The following is a 21,940-nucleotide window of genomic DNA, read 5'->3' as shown; positions in this document are numbered from 1 at the left end:
TCCATAAACTCATCCAGTAATTTATTTTTATCACACATGCAGGTAGATTCTGAGAAAGTTTTTTAGCATCATCCGGAAGTAGGTATAATCCAACTCCCTACAGTGGTTTGTAAAGCAAATTCAAAGACGCTAGATACTGCAATAGTGCATAGTCCATAACTAGCTACAGGAATGATTTTCAGGTAATTGGAAACATAAAAGCGTAGTTTGCATGTCCAACTATTACTGAGCATGCAAATAGCTAATTCTCGATGTGATCTGGTTTTGTATACTTATGTTTGAATTGTTCCTTCAATACCAATAAGTGTGTCTGCAAATTATGTCTGCCTAGTTTATGTACCTGAAAAAGAAAAAAGATCCTATTTATCAAGAATTTCAAATATGTTATTTGTTATTTGATCATATTAAATGTTAAAATAAATGCATGGGCCACGATGTTTCGTATTTGTGATATGAGGCATTTATAAGCCAAATCTCATGGTTAGGCATGCATTCATCAGACATCCAGCAGTAATCCGGAAGAATCAATTAAGTTTAAAAACATTAGGAGTATTAAACTATTTAATCAATTATAAAAACTTAAGAAACCAGGAATCTGGATAGGTAACCACATTCTGAAGCTCCTAAAACCATCTCAAATTTACTATGAAGTGCTAAGCAGTTTTACAAACTTCATTTCAAGTTTGTGTTTACATGTCTTGGTACTACCCTTACAGCAATTATTTCAAAAAATATAAAAATGAACTATTCTGAATCCATAAATATTGAATCAAAAGATGACCTGAATTCATTCCACAGGCATTCTTCTCCCACACCAGACTCACAGCATGCAAAAATGTCTTGAAATAACAGAAGAAGGAAAAAAGAAAAAAAAAGTAATTTTCTCATATTTATTTGAAACCCCTATTTCAAGAATTTTTACTTTCTTTTTAATGAAAACGCAGGTGTGGAATCCATAGTCCTAGCTGGAAGCAGCATGTAACAGCCTTCAGAAAAAGTAAGTCAGATGTCAGACCTATCTAGTTTCCACACATGCTAACAGCAGAGATCCAGAAAAAGTAAGTATAGGGGTAGCTTATAATTATACCTTTCCAGAACACCACCTCAGTCTTCAGCAATGCACAGATCAAGGAATCCTTAGACAAAGAGGATATGCATGCAGGACAACCAGGCGCTCAGGCCCAGTCAGCATGGTTTTAGGAAAGGCAGGTCCTGCCTGACTAACCTCATCTCCTTCTATGATAAGATGACCCACTTAGTAGATGAGAGAAAGGCTGTGAATGTTGTCTACCTAGATTTTAGTAAAGCCTTCGACACTATTTCCCACAGCATTCTCCAGGAGAAACTGGCTGCTCATGGCTTGGATGGGTATACAATTTGCTGGGTAAAAAGCTGGCTGTCTGGCCAGGCCCAAAGAGTGGTGGTGAAAAGGAGTTAAATCCAGTTGGTGGCCGGTCACAAGTGGTGTTCCCCAGGGCTCAATACTGGGGCCTGTTCTGTTTAATATCTTTACCATTGATCTGGACGAGGGGATCAGGTGCACCCTCGGTAAGTTTGTAGATGACACCAAATTGGGTTGGGAGTGTTGATCTGCTCGAGGGTAGGAAGGCTCTACAGAGGGATCTGGACAGGCTGGATCAACAGACCGAGGCCAATGGTATGAGGTTCAACAAGGCCAAATGACGGGTCCTGCACTTGGGTGACAACGACCTCATGCAGCGCTACAGGTTTGGGGAGGAGTGGCTAAAGAGCTGCCTGGCAGAAAAGGACCTGGGGGTGTTGGTCGACTGCCAGTTGAATATGAGCCAGCAGTGTGCCCAGGTGGCCAAGAAGGCCAGTAGCATCCTGGTCTGTGTCAGGAACAGAGTGGCCAGCAGGACAAGGGAAGTGACTGGACCCCTGTGAGGCCCCACCTCCCATACTGTGTTCAGTTTTGGGCCCCTCACCACAAGACAGACATTGAGGTGCTGGGGCACATCCAAAGAAGAGCAACAAAACCAGTGAAGGGTCTCGAGCACAAGTCTTATGAGGAGTGGCTGAGGGAACTGGGGTTGTTTAGCCTGGAGAGAATAGGCAGCTCAGGGGAGACCTTATCGCTCTCTACAACTACCTGAAAGGAGGTCTCTTCTCTCAAGTAAGAAGTGATAGGACAAGATGAAGTGGCCTCAAGTTACACCAGGGGAGGTTCAGATTGGATATTAGGAAAAATTTCTTCAGGGAAAGGGTTATCAAACAATGGAACAGGCTGCCCAGGGAAGTGGTTCAGTCATCAACCTTTGAGGTATTTAAAAGACGGGTCGACATGGTACTTATGGACGTGGTTTAGTGGTGGACTTTGCAGTGTTAGATTAATGGTTGGACTCAACGACTGTAAAGGTTCCTTCCAACCTAAACAATTCTATGATTCTATATTATTGCATTTTGGGGACTTTGATGGCTTTTTTTGTCCATGATTTGGAACCTTTGTAGGCCTTTAGTATCTAGAACATTTCACAATAAAGCATTCCACAATCAACAATATGCTAAGTGATATATTTCCTTCTGTATGTTTTGACTATTTCACTTTTTAGTTTCATCTGATATCTCATGAGCAGACTGGGAACAGTTACCTATCTGTTCATATTTACCTTCGGAACACATATGACTTACAGATCTCTACCATGGTCTCCTGCAGTCACCTCTTTTCTAAGCTGAAGACTCCTAGTCTCTTCACAGAAAATCCATTCCATACTTCTGATCATCATTGCATCCTATTTCTGGATCTTTTCTAGTTCAAGCAAATTACTTTTAGTCAGGGGAAAGGTGTACCAAAGCCGTATGCACTATCGAACGTGCAAGTAAACCATGAATTCACACAATGGTGCAACGACAGCCTCAAATTTGGTTGTAGACCATGGCGACCAGAGAGCAGTTTGGCCTAGATCTCAGTGTTTAAGAAGCTAATTTACAAGCACCTAAAAGTTCAGAAAAATACTCCTTGCTCATGCAGCCTATAATATTGCTGGCGATACAAACAGCAGGTGGTGGATGTGAACTGCTTCCTGATTAAGCACTTTCAAACAGTTTTGCCAGGTCTGTCATTTCTGCTAATACGCATTTCCCAAAAAAACTCCCTAACTGTATGGCACGTTATTAACTGCCTTTACAGATCTCCTCCCAAAAGATACTCTTACACCCTGGATTTCACAACTCCTTAACATCAAAACACACATTTAAGTGATATGCTATCAAAACACACATTTAAGCAATATGCTATAACAACAATTATAATATTTTTCACAAGACACCATTACATGGCAAATCCTTTATCAGATGCAGAAAAAGGACAGGACAAAAGAAACTGTAAATAAGCCTCTATAACCTGAGAAACAGAAAGATGTACTTTTCTCCCTTAACACTCCTTGTGGCACACCTGAAGCTGTATTTCTACACTTGTGATAAGGTCTAGCAACTATTAACCTTCACAGTAAGCATTTCCCCTCTCATAAAAGATATTGTAATTCAAAGACGTAACGCGATACCCCTGCCCTTACACCTTATTCTAAATTACCACGGACCCAATACCTAGCAGCCAGGGAAGAGTCTTGTCTTTCTGCTGTTATGATGGGAAGCACACACACTAAAGCAAACTACATGAAGCACATGTAGTCACTCTGCGCTTCTGGGCTCTGCTACAATTATCACAGCAGTGAAGAAAGCATCATTTGCTCAGCTCACGGAACCAAAAGCCTCCTCAATCAAAAACTGATCACAGGCCACTGAAATGGCATACCATTTAATACCAGAGGCAGACCACTTAAAATGAACTCACAGACTGGTATGAGTAGAACCACATGGCTCTAATCCATAACATTATAACAGAAAAAACGAGCAAGAAGAAAGAACCAACATTGTGCTTCTGTTGAACTTGCAGCTCTAGCATGTCATATTACTTTGTGATGCAAAAAGTTCAGTGAAAAGTAAAATATATAGCTAATATTTGTACAGCAGGAAGCTGCAAAGATTTGTACATCAATAAATCCAAAAGACGTTTCCACAGGGGCAACAAAAGAACATTGTGAGCTTAGAAGTTTCACCAAGTCAAACACAGGCCGTATCTACAATCCTAAAGGTGACAGACTAGTTACAAAAAAATTTCTCCTCTATTATTACCTAATATTATTTCAAATTTTAGATATTTTTACTGATCTCAGTTTTGAAATGTTTGCATCTTTTATTCAAATCAAATTCTCCAAATACTTCCATCTGAAATCAAACCCAAACATGAAGAGTTTGATTCCTAAAACTTAAGGAGTTTCTTGAACTCTTTTATTTCTATGCCTTCATTCATAGCGCAGTTTACAGACTTCTACACTTTTCACCAATTTTAGTTCTAAACCAAAATTGCCCTCATGTTTTCAAAATGGTTTACAATTATAAACAATTTACTCAACTCCAAAGGCACAGATTCATTTACAACTTTAGCAACTTATAAATTGTGTCTTAAGCAAAGAAATAAACTGCAAAAATGAAACAGAACCTGCCCCAGCACAGTAATTTTTGTCATATGGCATCTATCATGAATAGGAGTAGTTATCTAGGTCTTGTTAGAGAAATGCTACCTGCTAATAACTAGCATTTTAATTTTCTTAAACAAAAACCATCAGGAAATCATAGGTCTACTGAGCTACATCAAACAGCCTCAATCGAGTGATTCTACATTTTACAGGCAAAAATGTCACAAAGGAACTAGAACACATTTTGTTTGTGAAACTCCCCTATAATATCTGTAACAGTCAACGAAGTATCCTGTCATGTCTGAGAGTCAGAAAGTGAAACTGATTAGACACTGAAATTTTTTCAATATTCATCTTCACAAAAGATGTGTTTTGAATTTTAACTCTTATAATTTTAACATCTTGAATTAAAAACGCTGACAATTTTTCTAATCTGTTGTTTACATACATTGTCCTCTGTTTTCAGGGTACACTGTCTTAAGTATACTGACCTAAATATACTGTATAGCAAATGTTAGATGTAAACAGAATTAAGGATAAAAATGACTGCTTGCGTAAGTCAGTAGCAGGACTATTCACATGGACAAAGTTAACAACTTACCTGCTATGCGTAACGCCAGAATTTTAAACAGATGTAATAAAGTTGGAGAAAAATGCAAGCCTGCAACAGAATGAATTACGATATACAATGCCACCTAAAAAACCTGAAGAACACTCTAACTCTTTATATACCAAAGCTACAGTAAGAGTTTAAAACACACTCTGGACTTCGGATCAGCAAACTGTTATGAACATCTTCATTATGTAATTTGATTACACAACAATTACTGTCTTCCAAGTATAAAATACTGCATTTCTTGAAATTATCTTAATCACGAGTCAGCCTAGGAATCTAAACGAAAATGAAGCACTCAACACATCACTTGTTCATTTTGAGACACGAAATATTAAGCTATCAAGTGACCATAGAGATTTTTTTTACTTAGATAAGTATTATTAGATAAGTATTAGATAAGTATTAAAGTCTTAGCATTCCTGAACATCATCTTTTGAACCATTCGTGTGATCATTCAGAGAGCTTGAAAATATCTTGTATTAGCAGAATTACAGTAAAACATGCTCTCTTTGAAGCTCCATGTATACTAAAAATGTGTTTCAAAATGTATTAGGGTTTTTTCAATCGATGTTGGGAGGTAGAAGGATAAAAATGCCACCTTCATAAAACAAATTTGACCTAAACTGACACCACCATATACCCCATTCACATTCTGTTCAGCATCACGCTGACAAAACATATCCCAGCAAAAGACAACTGTAGAAAAAACCTGAAGAATTCAAAGTGAATTAAATGCAGAACTAAGTAGTAGACCAATCGAGAGCTGTTTAAACTGAGAAAGTCCTAAATCTACTCAAATATTTTTTAATAAAGTTAGGTACGAAATCACCATTTTTTTTAATCATTACTGTGCTTGTTAATAATAGCTTAGGAAGATTCTAATCATGACAACATAATTTTCTGATTTGAATGCATTACTGTCATAATCGTGCATTTAGATTTGGTGCAGAACCATTTACTCGATTTGTTTAAAAATCAGGCCAATAGATACAAAATTCTGTACTCAATACTCATCCATAATTAAGGACTAAAAATTACAGGACTTGAATTTTTTTTTCTATTTTGTCATATTTACCATGAAAAAAAGAGATCAAATCAGATTTATTTTTTTTTTAAATACTGACTAAAGGTTTTTCCCTTATATACATGGGCTCTAACTCTGATCCAACAGCTCTTTAATCACATCTGCTTATTGGGATCAGATATACTGTTTCCTGGGTCAGTCCCTAGAAACGTAATTCCTCTTATATGCATTTGTACCTGCATTTAGCTAAAAGAAAACCATCAGTTCCCAGCAATCAATAACACCAGCATCATTCCAACTCAAAGTTGAGAGTAAGATAAGCATGACTGGCAGTGGGTCTATTTACCCTCATTTCAAGTACTGAAAAGCAAATCGTGCCAGTGTCTTCCATTCTCTTGTGTTTGTAAAGCACTTTTGTGAAGCAATACCATCAGCTACTTATCACAGTTCAGGGAAAAGTAAGGGTAAAGCCCAAGACAAATTTTATTCCACAGTCATTTTTACATTCTTCATTCATTAAGAATGTGAACAAAAAAAAAAAAACACTGTAGGGTGACAAAAAATAGCCTGCCTTAGGCTGCCACTAAATTTCTTTCTTCTGGAAAGTGTTTCAGCTTGAAAAACTATTGGTTTAGTAGCCACCGGGTAACTTCTGTTGCTGCTGTTGCTAATGTCTCAGAAACGAGTGCAAAGAATCACAAATCTGCAGGATACTAATATAAAAAATAAACGCTGTTTATGCTCCGAGCTAGTATAAATCTTTAAAAAACACACGGACACCTAGTATTGTTTTCTAACACAGTTAACCTAGCAGAAAAAATATTTTGCATACACTTCTCATTTCAGACTGCCAATTAAAACCAATGGCAGAAAAGAGGCGGCTCATTAACAGCAGACTATTAACATGGCACCAAGCCCTGGTCCCGAAACTGTCTCTGGAAGCGTGGAGCACTCTAAACACAGGCAGGCGCACGTGGAATCGGCGCTTAACGGAGCACTTTGATCAGAAGACGGCTTTAAACTCTTTTTCTAACACTTTACAACTGTTAACTCCCAGGAACGCCTTAACGACGCGCAGAAAGGAACGAGCCGTATGGCCGCGGCCGCACTTCCTAAGAAAAAAACAGGCTGTTCGGAAAGTCCATCGAGCCTGACCAAAGCCCGGAACGACGCGCAGAGGGGAAAGGCTGCGTTTCCCCCCGTCCACTCGCTCCCGACACCGGGGGAAACGGCCCGACCTCTCGGGAGCTCCCACCCACCTCCCCGACCCAGAACCGCCGGACGCAGACGGGAACACGAGCCGCGTTTCTCCGACACCTGCCGGTTTCGTTTCCCCACCTCGCTCCCAGCCGCCGCTCCGCAACGCCGAGCACCGGCACTGATCCCCTCCCGACCCCCCTCACGCACCCCGGCGGGGGAGAGGGATTGCAGGGCGGCACGGCGGCCGCTCCGCCCCTCGCACCCGACCCCTACGGCCCGTCCCGCCGCGGGCAGCCCGGCGAGACACTGCCCCGCCGCCGTCGCCCCCACGGCCCGTCCCGACCCCGTTCCCCCCCGCCTCAGCTCCCTCACCCCCTCGCCCGCCCCGGCCTTCCCCTATCCGGCAGGCCGCCCCACGCCTCCTCCCCGCCGCCGCTCGGCCCGGCTCGGAGCTCGCCCCGCACCTGTCCGGGAGATGGTTACGCGTGCAGCCGCGGACTGAGGAGGGGGAGGGGGAACGGCAGCAACTCCGCTCCCCCTCGGGTCTTTTTCCTGCCGGTTCCCGCGGGACGCCCAGCTCCCTGCGCCGATGACAGCTGCCGCCTGCGCATGCGCGCAGCCCTCGCACGCACGGGGAAGCGCGGAGGCCCGGGCGGGTGCGGGGGGGCGGGGGGGGGGGGGCGAACACGTGACGGAGGAGGGGCGCCCGCGTCACGTGCCGAGAGCGGGCGGTGGCGCGGGTGTTTCCAGGCGGGGAGGTGCGGGGGGTCGAGTGACGCGGCAGTCACGTGGGAGCGCTCGTGCCTGGAGGGTGGTCACCTGGCGCGGGGGCGGGTGAGGGGTGGGAGTGGTGCGGTGGTTGGCGCCGTTAACGGTCGCTGGGGGTGAGGCGGGGCGGCAGCGGCGAGCAGGTGGCTTGGGCGGGCGGGCTCTGCTGCCAAGCGCCCGCCGGGTGGGCCAGGCTGGGACTGGCCGCCTTTCCAGCCGGGGGTGAGTGGTATCTCTGGGGAAGGTTGTAGTCTTGGGGGAGCTGGCCACGGGGCGGAGGGGAAGAGGTGCGGGTGCCGCCTCCGCGGCTCGCCAGCCTGCCCCTGTTGTCCCAGCCGCCCCTCAGCGATGCGTGCTCTCGAACGGAGGGCTGGCGTCGTCTTGTACCGGCCGGGCAATAACCTGAGGAAAACAGAAGCCCTAAGCTTACGGACAGAGGCGGTCCGTTAACCTCAGCGATGCGTAACACGCAAGACCGTGCTGGTCCGTAGGAATGGTCTGCACGATCTGTCACAGCAAGCCACTAGGTCCTCTTGGTTATCCTAATCTCCTTTACGCCCTCACGTCCCTTATCAGTCAGTACCGCTCTATGAAAGTGATGTTGTTTCCAGAACTTCAGCATTACTTTTAATGACTAAGCCCCATAATGCTGTGTGTTGTGCATTTAGTTTGTGCAGTGCTGCGGTATGGTGTAATTTTGACTGTTCAGGTTGCTGCTAAAATAAATCAGTCTGGTTTTTAACTGTGTTATATGCTTTGATTTTTTTCTTACTAATCAGTAATCTCTGATCTTTATCTCTTTATCTTTCATTTTAGCTTCTGGTTGCTATGTTTAAGAAAGTGAAAAAATACCAAAAGATAACTAAAGGACAAGTACTCTTTAGATGTGCTTCTTCAGCCATACCTGTTATGTTAAAGGAAGTTTTACTTTACATTTGAATTTATCTTTAAGGGCCAAAGACTTTTTTCGATACTAGTGAAACCTGAAAATACAGAATATATATTTTTTTTAAGGAACATATCTGATGCTATAACTTTGCAGTGCTCAGAGACTGTTATGTTATTTTGTCATTTGGACACAGTACTGTACATTAAATTATAATAGTGCCGTGTATACTATATCTTCAGACCCAAAAAACTTCATGCAACCATATCTTTGAATGTACAGCACCACCATTTCCAGCAATGTCTAATATGCATCATCTGCCTTAGGAAAGGGATTTTATTTCACTGAATATAAGTAGGAGAAACAGAGAACATTGTTTTCTTTCTTCTTCGAGCCTTTGGGGGTATGAAGAAAATGTTTATTTAATGCTTACAGGAAAACAGTGCTGTTGAATGCAGTTTCTCATTTGGTTTGTTCTATGTATGTTGATTCAAATATAAAGCGCAAAAGATTGATGATTTAGGATTGTTTTCAAATATGATCTGTAAGATTGATGCTGAGGACTTGATGAGAAAGTACAGCAGTGACTCTTGGAAGTGAGTCAGCACCTCTCCTCATCTGATCTTCTTTCAGGTTACAAGTCTCTGTGAGGTCATTTCATGCCTGGAGTGTGTTACTGTATTGTGTACACCTCTCCGTGCCCCTGGCTCTGCTCTCCCAAGTGATGGACTCAGGGTGCAGGTGGGTACTCAGAAAACATTAACCTAACCCTCATCGTGGTATGGCTATGGAAAACTATGCCTTGATGTCATTTTTCAAAGCAGTAGCTTAGCACGTCTGGCTTGCTAAATGGAAGTAAGGACACCGGCCTTCTTCAGAATAGTTATGTAGCTATGCATGGTCAATAGATAAATGTTTTAGCTTTATTAAACTGCTCCAGCACAGTGCTTTCAGGACTTACTGATCGCCTTCTTTACTTTAATGGGTTCATCTCAAAGCACCTGTGAATTTGCTGACATGTTCTAGCTGGCATGAAGGATTTTTTTCTTACTAAGGTTTAAGGAAGCTCTTCTGCTCTTTGTTCGTGTCTTTCATGTTCTGGGCTATGCATTTAGGTCAATGTTGGCTAGTAACAAAAACTTTGGTCATGTTACCACAGCCACTAAGAAAAAAGGATGTAACCTCCAAGTTCCCTCACCTTTGTTTTAAGTTGCTGTTTTAAGAAGCGCAAGCTTCTAACCAAAAAATGTCCTTTCGGCTGATAGTGTAAGTACCTTCTCTCTTTCACGCCCCTCAGCAGAGTTAGAAGCCACTCCTGTGTGAGGAGTTCCTGTCTAAGTTACGAGTTTGTCCTCTGTGACACCCCGAGGTCCCTGTTTCAGTGTTGTACTACTCATGGTGAAAACTTATTTACTTAATATCATCTGAACTTCCCGTATTGCAGTTTATGTTTGTCTTGTCTCATCACTGTGTGTTTCCAAGTAGGCTCCATCTTTCTATGCCCTCACACTAGGTAATGGTGGAGCAATAAGATAACTGTGAAACCTTGTCCTCTTAAGGCTGAACAAACCCAGCTCCCTCAGTCGCTACTCATATACCGTATCCTCCAGCCTCTGACAATCTTGTGGCATTCCACTAGACTTAAGAATGTCAATGTTTTTGATACACTGTAAAGCCAAAAACTGGACACAGCACAGTATTTTACCCAAATTGGTGCAGAATATATCATTTATGGTTTTGAATGTAGGTTACTTCCATATTGTGTAGCAGGAATATTATGAAATCTTTTCAGAATCTTAAGTAAGTGACATGTCTGCTTAACATGAGTAGCATAGCTGTCTAAAGTAAGGTTACTTTTGAGGCAGAAAAAGTTCTCTTGTAGAATTCCACTGCAATGCTTCTTAAGACACATGAGGTGGCAGCAAACACCAGAAGCAAAGCGCTGCTAGCCCAAGGCAGAGAAGCTGTTGGCAATGAGACAGATTTTGCCATGCTCTTGATATTGTCTAGATTGTGCACGTTGATGTAATTTCTGTTATACTGCATTGAGTTATAAATCAGGACATGAGTGCTGGCTGTTCAAATGTAATCCTGGCCGAAACCTTCTGTAGCCTGTATGTTTAATTAATAGTGTGCAATTTAGCAGTGTTATAAAAATGTGTTGTGCAGACTACAGAGGATAAATAACTTTTTTTTGAACTGTGTATCTTTTGTGAATTTTACATCTTTGTCGTTGTGTCTTCATCTTAAAAATGTTGATAGTAATATTAATCTCTCTTAGTGTTCTGGAAATTTTTTCACTTACGGAACTTTCTAGCTGTTAAACATTTCAGTGACATGAAGATGAAGTTAGTCATATTTAACCTGTGAATGATGTACTGTAAAAACAGCAACAGTAAAAATGGGGAGTTAGTTTACCCAGGGATATAGCTGGTAGGTAGCCTCCTTCTGTTAATGTTGTTATATACAGATCAAAAGTATTTTGAGTGCTCCAACTCAGACAGAGGTTATTAGCTTGATATAGAAATTTCTGGAATATCTCTGCACCTGTTAGAAAGGTGTCCTGGTTTGAGATAGAATAAAACCAATTTTTAGTAATTTTACTTTTCAGTTAAGTCTCTTGTAACTGGCTGCGTTGTCTGAAATTAAGGGTATGTTTTTCAGACAGTGTTTGCTTCTAGCAGTGCTAAGGTCTGATGTTTGTAGTTAATACCAAGGGATGGTATGGAGAGAGGCTCTTGCTTATACTTACTTCTATAACAACCAAGGTCAGCTAACTTTGTTATGTCCCACATTGGAGGGTCGGAAGCAGAAGAGCGTAGAAGGGTCGCACCTGTGGGAAGAAGCAGACAGGACAGGTGACCCAAAACTGACCCATGGGATATTCCATCCCATCTGCATCATGCTCATCATAAAAGCTGAGGGATCCAAGGGATCAGCCTCTTTCTTCAATGGCAGGTGTCAGAGGAGGACTCTGTCTGTTTGTTTGCCTTTCATCCCAATTCATGTGTTCCTGAATCCAGTTCGTGTCTGCCGCAGAGTCCAGTCCCAGTGCTTTCCAGTGATGTGATCACAGAATCATAGAATGATTCAGGTTGGAAGGGACCTTAAAGATAATTTAGTTTCAACCCCCTTGCCCTGGGCAGGGACACCTCCCAATAGACCAGGTTGCTCAAAGCCTCATCCTGGGAGGTCAGTATTGGTTTTGAATATATTTGTATATATTTCATTATTTTCTTATTAATATTATTATCTTTTTTTATTAATATTTCATTATAGCTGTTGTAGGGTTTTTTCCAACCCCTTGTTCTCGCTCCATTCCCCTTCTGGGGAGAGAACATCTGTTGTTCATTTAATAGCTAGCCCAGCATAAACCTCGACACAAAGGCCAGACTAGATAATCATAAATAGAGCTTCTGAGTTGAGAATTCACATAAGTAATTTATTTTTATTATATTTATTCTTGACATTTTATGTTAAACATAGAGGAAACCTTATTGTATTTAATATTGATTACTTCCATGAAAAACCTTACCTATCCAGATGGTGTTCCTTTCAGCCAATAGCTATTTTCCTAAAAAATTGTCAGGATAAAATAGAGAGATTATGCCATACTAGTTAAAGGATACCCATGGGCTGTGCTGGGCAATAGTGCATTGCAAGTCTACTCAAGCATCAAGTCTCAGAGACCCAAGTTCTGGTCTCCTAGCCAGATCAGCTCAGTTGTAAAGCAGTCAAAGGTTTCATTAGTATCTAAGAGCAAAGGTTAAATAACTTTGCATAATTTGGCAATACTAGATTTTTCTTTGGTCGTGTTCTTGCTGACAGTTTTATGAAAAATGTAATGCTAGTTTCCACTAGTACCAGACAGATGGTCAAGAATCTTGATTGTTTTGTAGTGTGACAGGGATGAAAAATTAGCAATATGTAATCAGGCCACCTTGTCTGCCCTCCATGTCAAGTTGTGTTTCTTTCAGTACAGCGAGTTGTCTGACCTATTTTTAATAGTGTTCTAGGTCAAATTTTTCACAATATCTGTCCGTTTTCTCTGCAGGACCCATGTGACTTCACTGAGCTTTAAGAGTTTTATATGTATAAAAGACAATCGCCGGATAATGACAAGGTGAAGATGAATATTTAAACAAGGGCAAAGAATGCAGAATTTTTTCTTTCCCTTCACTGTAAATAAATAAAAGAATTAACGTATGTAAGCTTACCCTAAAAAGGATGCAAATACATCTTGTGATTAAGTACCTCATCCAGGCACTTTATACCTATGAATTTGATTTATTGATGCCAATATCCACTGAAATACAGGAAAGGAAAGTTTTTCAATTTATAAATTGGGCATACAGCCAAGACATATCCCCCTTAGTTAAGTTATGTGTTAGGGGAACCAAATCTTTTTGTTGGGAAAGGGATAGGGATGGTTGGAGGACTGAACTCGGGACAACCATAAGAAAAGAATCCTCTTTTAGTGCATTAAACAGCCCCTAGAAGAGAGGCTGTTTACTTATGCCCTGTTTACTACTGCCCTGTTTGTTGATTTTGTTCCGTCATTGGATTGGCAGCATGTTCCTTTGCTCTATGCAGAAGCTGTGTTTTATTTCAGGACGCGATAGATGGCAGTCTTTATCTTCTGTTTGTTTTGTCCACAAGCAGTTAACATGTCTTTTCTTCCACACAAAGGACTAATCCACTTAGACTGCAACAGCAGAAAGACAATAAGGTTTACCTCTGTCAGTAATCTAATGGCTTGCACTTAAACCATAAATTTAAACCTCCGTGAACTGTCCATTGGATCCACGCAGACTCTGACAAAACGAGTGGCATTTAACCGTCACTGTCCTTTGCAGTTGTCTGATTTGAGGGCTGAACTGAGAAAAATTAATTTGGTTCCTTTATAAAGCCCTCATCCAGAAATGCATTCTATCCTTTTTAACTGGGCAGGTGAATGAGAGAGGTTTTTTCACTGTTGTGTTGAAGAGTGTTTCTCTGCCCAAGAAAGATAACGGAGGAGCTGAGAGGAAACACTAGACACTAACTGGGCAAGTACTGACTGCAGGATACCATGAAAGAGCAGAAAGTCTGTTTTAGCCTGTGTGATTGCTGTACGTGATTTGAAACCACAAAGATAAATTGATTTGGATGAACTATGGTATTTTTTCCAAAAGCAGTGCAGAAACTAACATTTTGGCAACATTCTCCAATCAAAAAAAGGCATCTGTTGGCCTGGTTCAGGGAACAGTCATCAAACTTAGCTTTTTTGAGTTGAGAAAGCCCCAAAATGTGATAGACCTGAATTCTACCACAAGTTGACTAGCAAGAAAAGAGCCTGAAGGAAAATCTAGTGCGCCCATGATTGTAAGTGGAAATTTAGAAAGCTTCCTTAAAAAAAAAAAAAAAAGCATTCCTCCTATCACCTACATTGTTTATTCTAGCATCTTTTGTCTTTAAAACACTTCTATGTGGTAATAATGGAGGTAGCTGAAATAACTTTACCTTCAGTTAACCGCACAGAACAAGTATAAAGGAAAAAAATTAACCAAGCGTATACAGCTGAAAGCAATGCCTTAGGATACTATTTTCTAATATTTGCTCTGGGTTTAAATTTCTTAAGAAACTGGAAATTAAATGCAATTTGTACGAACCAGGAGTTGCCACACTTCTAATTGTTCACTTAAATTCTATATTATACTATCTTACAGGAAGACATAAAAGGTTAGCATTTGTAGAACAAAGGAACACAAAGCCAGAAATCTAATTTTTTGCCTTTGAGATCTTGGTTCAAACATCAATTAATTCGGTTTCAACAGTAAAACTTTTAGCTAACTTCAGCTTACATATGCAGAATCCTTTAGTAAATAAGTTGTGATTTGTAAGCAGTCAGAATTCACATTAAATGGTTCAATCTTCTTACATTTGAAGTTTTAAAGATTGGTCATTTTCAGAGTTGATGTAATGTAATTAAATACTAAAATAAATTTTTACTTTATAGAATCACACAGAATCACAGAATCTTCAGAGTTGGAAGGGCCCTCTAGAGATCATCTAGTCCAACTCCCCTGCTAAAGCAGGATTGCCTAGAGCTCATTACTCAGGACTGCATCCAGGCGAGTCTTGAATTATAATTTGATACTCTGTAATTTTATTGCTTTATTTTCAGTTTAGAAGTCCACACAATTCTGTACAAGGATATTTTTTTTTTTCATTTCACTTTAGTGAAATTCACAGCTCTGAGAAGCAACATGAATTCAGAACCTTGAATTGAAGATCTTGGAACGTATCAAACAAGCCACTCTTAATACATTTTTGTCCTCACAATGATTTTATGTAGCATTTGTTGTCCTTAGACTCAGCTATCCATCCCATTAATAGTATAATAGTACCTACAACATCAGAGTACCTGAGGAAATCCAAAAATATTCTTATTGACTTCATTCGTCTGACACTTAATTGAATTTTTATGGTGTTTTTTCTATCCATAAAACAATGAAGAATAGCATTTGCTGTACTGGAATTAAACAAGGATTAAATGAGTAAAGTTTCTGATGTGTGTAGAGTATTATTTTCATCTTGGTGTATTTTGACTTTATTAAGAATGCACAAAGTGACTTTGTTAAATGGAAAAGACTAAAATCAGTCATGGAATAAATACTAGTTGCAGGCTGATACATATGATTTACAAGTTATGAAGGGAAGCACATCCAGTAAGCGGGTATATTGTGAATGCAGTTTTTAAAAAAGTGTATGAACACTCCTGAAAATCTTTTTTTCTGGTCTTTCTGTTTTTGTAGCATTTTAAAAATTCAGCTTCTTATGTTGATTGCTTTTTATTAGTCTATTTCTGTATACCCTTTCCCTATCTTACTTTCAATCACATTACTCTGCCTTCCTATGTGAACTCCCAATCCTGGTAAGAGATTTTGAATTTGAGATTTGAGATTTGAATCTCAAATCTCAAAATCTTCAAAAGAGATTTGAACCTCGTGTTCCAGTTTAGTACTGCAATAGGACAGGTTTCTGTACTTACAGTAAATTGGGATGGAGGGTGACGCTTGGGGTTTTTTTGTTGTTTTTCCCCACCACTGTGCAGTGGTGGAATATTTACTAATCTGCTGGATATTGACAGGACATATATCAACACATAACACTTCTGAAGAGCACATTCTTTATTTTTATTCTGCCTGGTTTTTAAGACATAAAGGGACTTTCAAACATCTGTCCAGGGTAATGATGGCATTTTAAGAGAGAGTAGTCCAAGGTTTTTAGCTTGAATGACATCAGTGATGGCTCTAATCCGGGGGTCATCCAAGGAAAGATAAAGGGTCAGAAATTCCACAAAAATGGGTGTCTTTCATCAGCTTAATTCTCTTGCAGTTTCTGCCTTTTCACACAAATGTGCAAAATGTGACAGAGTACCAGTTTAGCTCTAAATTCCCATTTGCCGCTCAGTGGGATGTATTCAAAGCAGAAGGTAGTACCTCTGTCATGTATATAAAAAATCCTGGCAAAATGTGGGGTTAGCTCTGGAGTTGCCCTCTGAGAAGAGATTTTGAGAAGAGGAAGTTTTAAACCCAATATCTGCCCATTTTCTCTGCAGCACCCATGTGACTTCACTGAGTTTTGAGAGTTTCATGTGCACAAAAGACTAACCCAGGATAATGACAATGTGAAGATGAATATTAAAACAAGAAGGAAGAATTTTTTTTAGGTTTGGGACAAACCCATTTTATTGGGTTTGCATAGCCAGCTTGCATAGCCGGCATAGCTTCTAATTTTTTTAACTGGATTAAAATCTTAGGACATCATAGAATTAATTATAGGACCAGAATCTCAAATTAGAACTTCAGTTAAAATGAGTAAGCCAGCTGTCTGTGCAGGTTTTTGAGAGCACACACTCCTGAATTAGTGTTACTGTGTTTATACCTTTTATTTGATTTTTAAAAGAAGCAAATTCATCATTTGATCTCAGAGCCTATTGCTACAAGCAATATTATTTTCCAGCTGAGCCACAGCTAACATGCCTTTTATTCTTTTTTCTTTGTGTCCCTTTTATCGCTTCAGTGTGCTCTTCCATGTGTTGCAAAGTACAGATGGTGAAATGCATTGGGTCACGCAATGTTGTCTGTTAATTCTTTTGTGAGCTGTGGCGCCAGCTAATCCCCATTTTTAAATTTCTGATGTGTTCTGTGCAGTCACTTTCTTTTGGTTTAACCATTATGCCTGAAATAAAGAATGGCTCTTAACAGCTAAAAGTCAAAGGCATTGAGCCTAATTGTTCTTCCACAGACATTCATGGAATTAATTGGCTTCAATCATACAAAAAAGAATAGCAAAAAGGAAAAAATTACCCACTGTTTTACACAGTGATAAAGTCTTCACAAATATGAGAAACAAAGCTACATCAGACGGCTACAGCGTGTACAGAAGAGCGCATGCTCCAAATAGATGCTCAAATGTACTCGACGGGATATTTTAGTATAATGAAAAAGGGGAAGGGAACAGTGAGTGACAGAGAAGCAAACAATGTTAGTAGGGGTGGCAGATGTAGGAAATGATATATGGTATTGCTACAAACAACCTAAAGAACTCTCTTGGCTCAAGACTAACAGTAGGAAGACTATTAACTTGTGGGAAGAAAATGAGGAGGGAACTATGCGCCTAACTTAATTGTAGCACTGCTGAAGTAACCCAGTTAGAATAAAACAGTAAAATTGCTAAAACATACATGCAAGTCCTGATGTTGGGCTGCACCCAAAAACTGTGCTTTCCAAAATGTAGCTTGATAATTAAATGTGACATTCTATGCATTTCAAAGGTATGGCCAAACAGAAGCTGAGCCTTTTCACAGTGTACAGTGTCATCTTTTGCTCTCTGCTCCTAAATGTGGTGGGCAGTGGGTGGTGTTTGTGTTGAATATGGGGTATTTCTCTTAACACAGTTTAGGTCAATCCAACAGCATGCCTCTACTGAGATGAGATCACATTTCTTTTACGCGCAGCCCCACACACTTGCTTACATCACTTATCTTGCATCAGCTCTGGAGCTTACTAGACCCTCCATTTGAGTTGACTCATCTTATTAATCAAGTGATTAAAAAAAAAAATAATTTTCTGATAGATTAGGAGATTGAATCAGTACATAGAAAGGGCTCTTCAGTGCAGAGATGTCACAAAAGCACCAGGCACCTGGTGTGAACAGAAGGCATCTTTCTGCCTTGAAAATGACATCTTTCATTTTCAGTAGTGATCAGTGCAAGGCATCACTAATTATGTGGTTCTCATTGTCCGTCTGCATCCTTTTATTAGTACCACTTTTCATTTGTTTGTCTCTTAAACTCTTTTTATATATTTAAAAATATATTTTAAAATAGCACTTCACTCAATCATTTCTGTTCAGATTAAAGGAGATACTGTTAAGAAATCTGATTAATGAGAAGAGTCTCACACCCTAAAACAACAACTGGATAGAAGGAAGCTAAGTCCTTTCATAGTTGTAGGCTGTGCTTCTCTGCTATCCAGTTTAAAAGGCATTCTGGGAATTCCTACATTCTTTAGAAAAAGTCCTGCTAACAGTATCCAGCTGTAGATGGAAATACCTTTTTTCCCTTCCTTTTTTGGTGGTCTTGCTGAGAGAGAGATCACATGAATACACGTTTGATTTATACAGAAATTAAATGAGCTGCTCTGAGCTTCCCATCTTTCCTAACATCCTGCAACCCCAGCATTCTTAGCCTCTCTGTCAAATTGCTGTAAACACTCCTATGTAATAACAGTTACTGTACCCTGCAACATTGCTGCTTATTTGCGGTTGCAACCACACAAGGAACTTGGTAAGCTGGGAAAAAAAAGAGAAATCGAAAAAAAAGGGAAATCAAAAAAAAAGGAAGGCAAGCTTACAAACAGATGGGACACTGACGAGGCAGTGGTTAACACTGAGAATAGTTGGCCCCAGCATTGCCAGAAGGTACTGCATTCCTCTACTCCAAGGCAAAATGAAATACAGGTTAGGTCTGACAGCTATGGCAACCAGCTCTCATGAGTGTCACTATTGGACGCTCATCAGATTTCTAATAGTCATCAGACTACACTAATTGGCAGTGTAAGAGCAAATGGCAAGACGTGGTTTATGGTTTGTGAAGCTTTGAAACAGCCTAGTCCAAAGTGTTGGCATGAACCTGCCTTATATATTTCTCTTCCTTTTGAGGTAGGAAGAAGGCTACAAAAAAAACAATCTCGAATGCCTGTTACTTATTTTCATATATCTTGTAAGTAAGTGTTTTCAGGTTAATTTACGGATGGTTTTACAAAGAATGAAATCCAAATGATTGAGGACCTGACTCTGGCAAAATGAAGAATCCTGTACAATAAAGTCCATTTTCCCTACTCCAGCCAAAACTATTGAAAGACACTTAAGGCATTTTAGGTTACTACTCTTATTTTAGTAAATGGAAATCCTAACACTAAGACTGCAATTTCAGCAGATAACGTATGGATCTAACAGCTTCTCCCTCTCTCACTTTGAGACACTCCCACCACTTTCTAGACTTCTTTGTTAGCTGATCAAGATCATTAACTAAGCAGAAAACTAACCCAGAAAAAGAAAGATGGTTTCCTGCATGATTAGCAAGATGAAATGATTCATCATCCAAGAAGGAGGAGGAAGCTCACAAATGAGAACAGGAAAAAAAAAGATGGAAAAGTAAAGTTTCCTCTTTCTTAACAAGAGAGTTACTGCAGCACTAGAGATAAGACTTTTCATGTCTTATCAACAAATAACTTACAGTTAACTTAAAAAAAATTGTAATGCTGAATTATGTATCAATACGATATTATGGTACAGTAGAACACTAAAGCTAGTTTTCCCAAATAATACAGCGATAGTGAAATCTAATACCACAAGTAGCAGAGGAGGAAGACAGTAATCATAACTAGACTTCCTAGGTATTGCTTATTGTATGAGGGGTTTTTAAAAGCAAAGATTATAGTTACCTCTATAGAGACCCATGTGCATTAGAATTTATGCCTATGGGTTTGAAGAAAAGAAGGTGGCTTAATCAGTGCCATTATTTTGATACACAGAATATAAAAATATGAGCTATTAAGTAGTTTATATGTAAAGATGTGTAAAAACAGAAGATGAAATGTAAATAAAGAGTGCGTGGTTGTGTTTAGTGAGGTCTCAGACTGGTGTTTCTACCTATAAGAAGGAGGAAAGAAGGTAAATGTTATTAAGCAAAGGTAGTAACAGAGCAAGGGGGATGCTGCTGTAAAAGAAAACTGAAGAAAACAAAAGGAAAATGGGAACAGCAGAGCAGAACCTAGAAACCAAAAGAAGTAGAAAAAGGAAAGGTATATAAGGGGAAAAAAACAAAAGAGCTAAGACAAGGGTAATTTTAGTCTGTAGAAACTAGACTCTCTGAAATGCACTAATACCTTCATTTTCCCAGCTTGAGCATCAAAGGCAAGTTTTTGAAATAATCTGATTTCTAGGATTCTGCCTGCTGCCATGTGGTGTAGCTGCTGGGTGCAAGCCTGAACAGAGTTTGGAGGATGGAGCACCAATCTCCTATTCCTGCACTAAAGCACTGATTATAGGAAAAGGTTGCCAGTACAGCAAGTAAACTTCTTCCCTGTTTGGCAGAGTTTATGCCAGAAGGAAGAAGGATTTGAAAATTTTTTTCAGTATCCTTCCTGTTATTCTGGGTAGAAAAGTATTAAATACATTAATTCCCTTTCTTGCCTAGTTGATTTCTTCACCCCTTTACAAACATTACCAGTTAAAAAATTACAAACACTATGAGTTTGTAACTCATGGCAATTTTTAATACTTTTTCTGGCTGTTTGTTTTTTGTCATCTGAAGCTCAACAAACTTCAAAGTATAATCAAGCCCATTTCACGGGTACATATGTCGTACCAAAAGTTACGATCACTGGTAGAACAAAATGCCACCCTTAAGAAAAAATTGAAAAGATTCGATCTCACATAGTTAGACAACTATATAGTCTGACAGCCATCTCTCTTGAATAGTGAGAAGCTGGAAACACTTTTGTTTCATTGGGCTCTAGCACCAACCCTTGGACCGCTTAACTGATCTAGAGGGCTAAAGAGAGGTAGGACAAAACAACCACGTCCATTACAGAAGAATATAAAAGTATAAAAGCATGGGAAACAAGCTGCACTTGGCACATGAGATGATCATGGGAAGGGAGATACTCAGCTTCTTATTTTTTATTTGTGGGGGAAAAAAATATACTGGTAGCTATCTACAAAGAGAAAAATATTCTATTCCATATAAAGTAAAAAGCAGTGGCAGTGTGTTAAAATAGAATATGAGTTGTTGGAAAAAACATATGAGCTATGGAAGATAGGATGGTAATGATTTAATTTTCACAGATTTTCGTGGAGCAGAAAGGTAAAAGGAAGGCACTTTGCTAATAAATTGAAATATTTTCATCCCCTAGTAAATACCAGTTCTGTATTTAACTGAAAATTAGGGTCATTCAACAGTCCTGGATAAACAAAAAGTACAAAATATTGGCCACATTTCAGAACAAAATTGACCAAGTTTGAAAGATAGGAAGCATTAAAATAGTGCTTTTCATTGGTGTTAGTTCTAAAAACAGCTATGAAACAAATATTTCTCACCCTGTTTATTGTTATTTTTGAAACTGGCATGGTATCCATTACAGCTCTGTGAACTATTTGTATATCTGTCTAAATCAATGCAAAGTGGCGCTCAAATTTAACATACCGTTCTTTGACAAGCCCAAGCACATGCTGATAGTATTTACTTACCAGTGAAGCAGGCAGACCGTCTCCCACCAAAAGCTCTCCCTCACTCCATCCCCATGGCCTTTCCATGGCCCTTTAGCTCCCTGAAGCCCTCTAAAACTGGCAAAGAGGAATACTGAGATACATCGGGAGGCAAGGACCGTGAAGAGGGT

The 21,940-nt window shown here is 39.8% G+C and overlaps 1 protein-coding gene and 1 long non-coding RNA gene across 4 annotated transcripts in view; one reads left to right on the top strand and one right to left on the bottom strand.

Moving 5' to 3' along the window:
• Positions 1 to 7,968, bottom strand: part of KDM4C (lysine demethylase 4C) — a 274,533-nt gene extending 266,565 nt beyond the window's left edge. For 2 of the 3 annotated variants that reach the window (XR_012584902.1, XM_074569862.1), the window contains exon 1: positions 7,801 to 7,966. The gene's annotated coding sequence lies outside the window, so the exon portion shown is untranslated. Of the gene's footprint in view, positions 1 to 7,800 lie in introns of all 3 variants that reach the window. The other variant, XM_074569863.1, reaches the window with a different exon arrangement.
• Positions 7,969 to 8,197: 229 nt separating this feature from the next.
• LOC141735700 (uncharacterized) lies at positions 8,198 to 15,636 on the top strand. Its single transcript, XR_012584822.1, has 4 exons — positions 8,198 to 8,326; positions 9,624 to 9,731; positions 13,045 to 13,113; positions 14,989 to 15,636. It is a non-coding gene; the product is annotated as an uncharacterized LOC141735700 (long non-coding RNA).
• The last annotated feature ends 6,304 nt before the right edge of the window (positions 15,637 to 21,940 follow it).

The sequence above is a fragment of the Larus michahellis genome, chromosome Z, assembly GCF_964199755.1.
Source record: "Larus michahellis chromosome Z, bLarMic1.1, whole genome shotgun sequence".
In the NCBI taxonomy this organism is placed as follows: domain Eukaryota; kingdom Metazoa; phylum Chordata; class Aves; order Charadriiformes; family Laridae; genus Larus; species Larus michahellis.
Note: the sequence above shows the minus strand (reverse complement) of the source record. Positions and strands in the feature narration are given on the sequence as shown.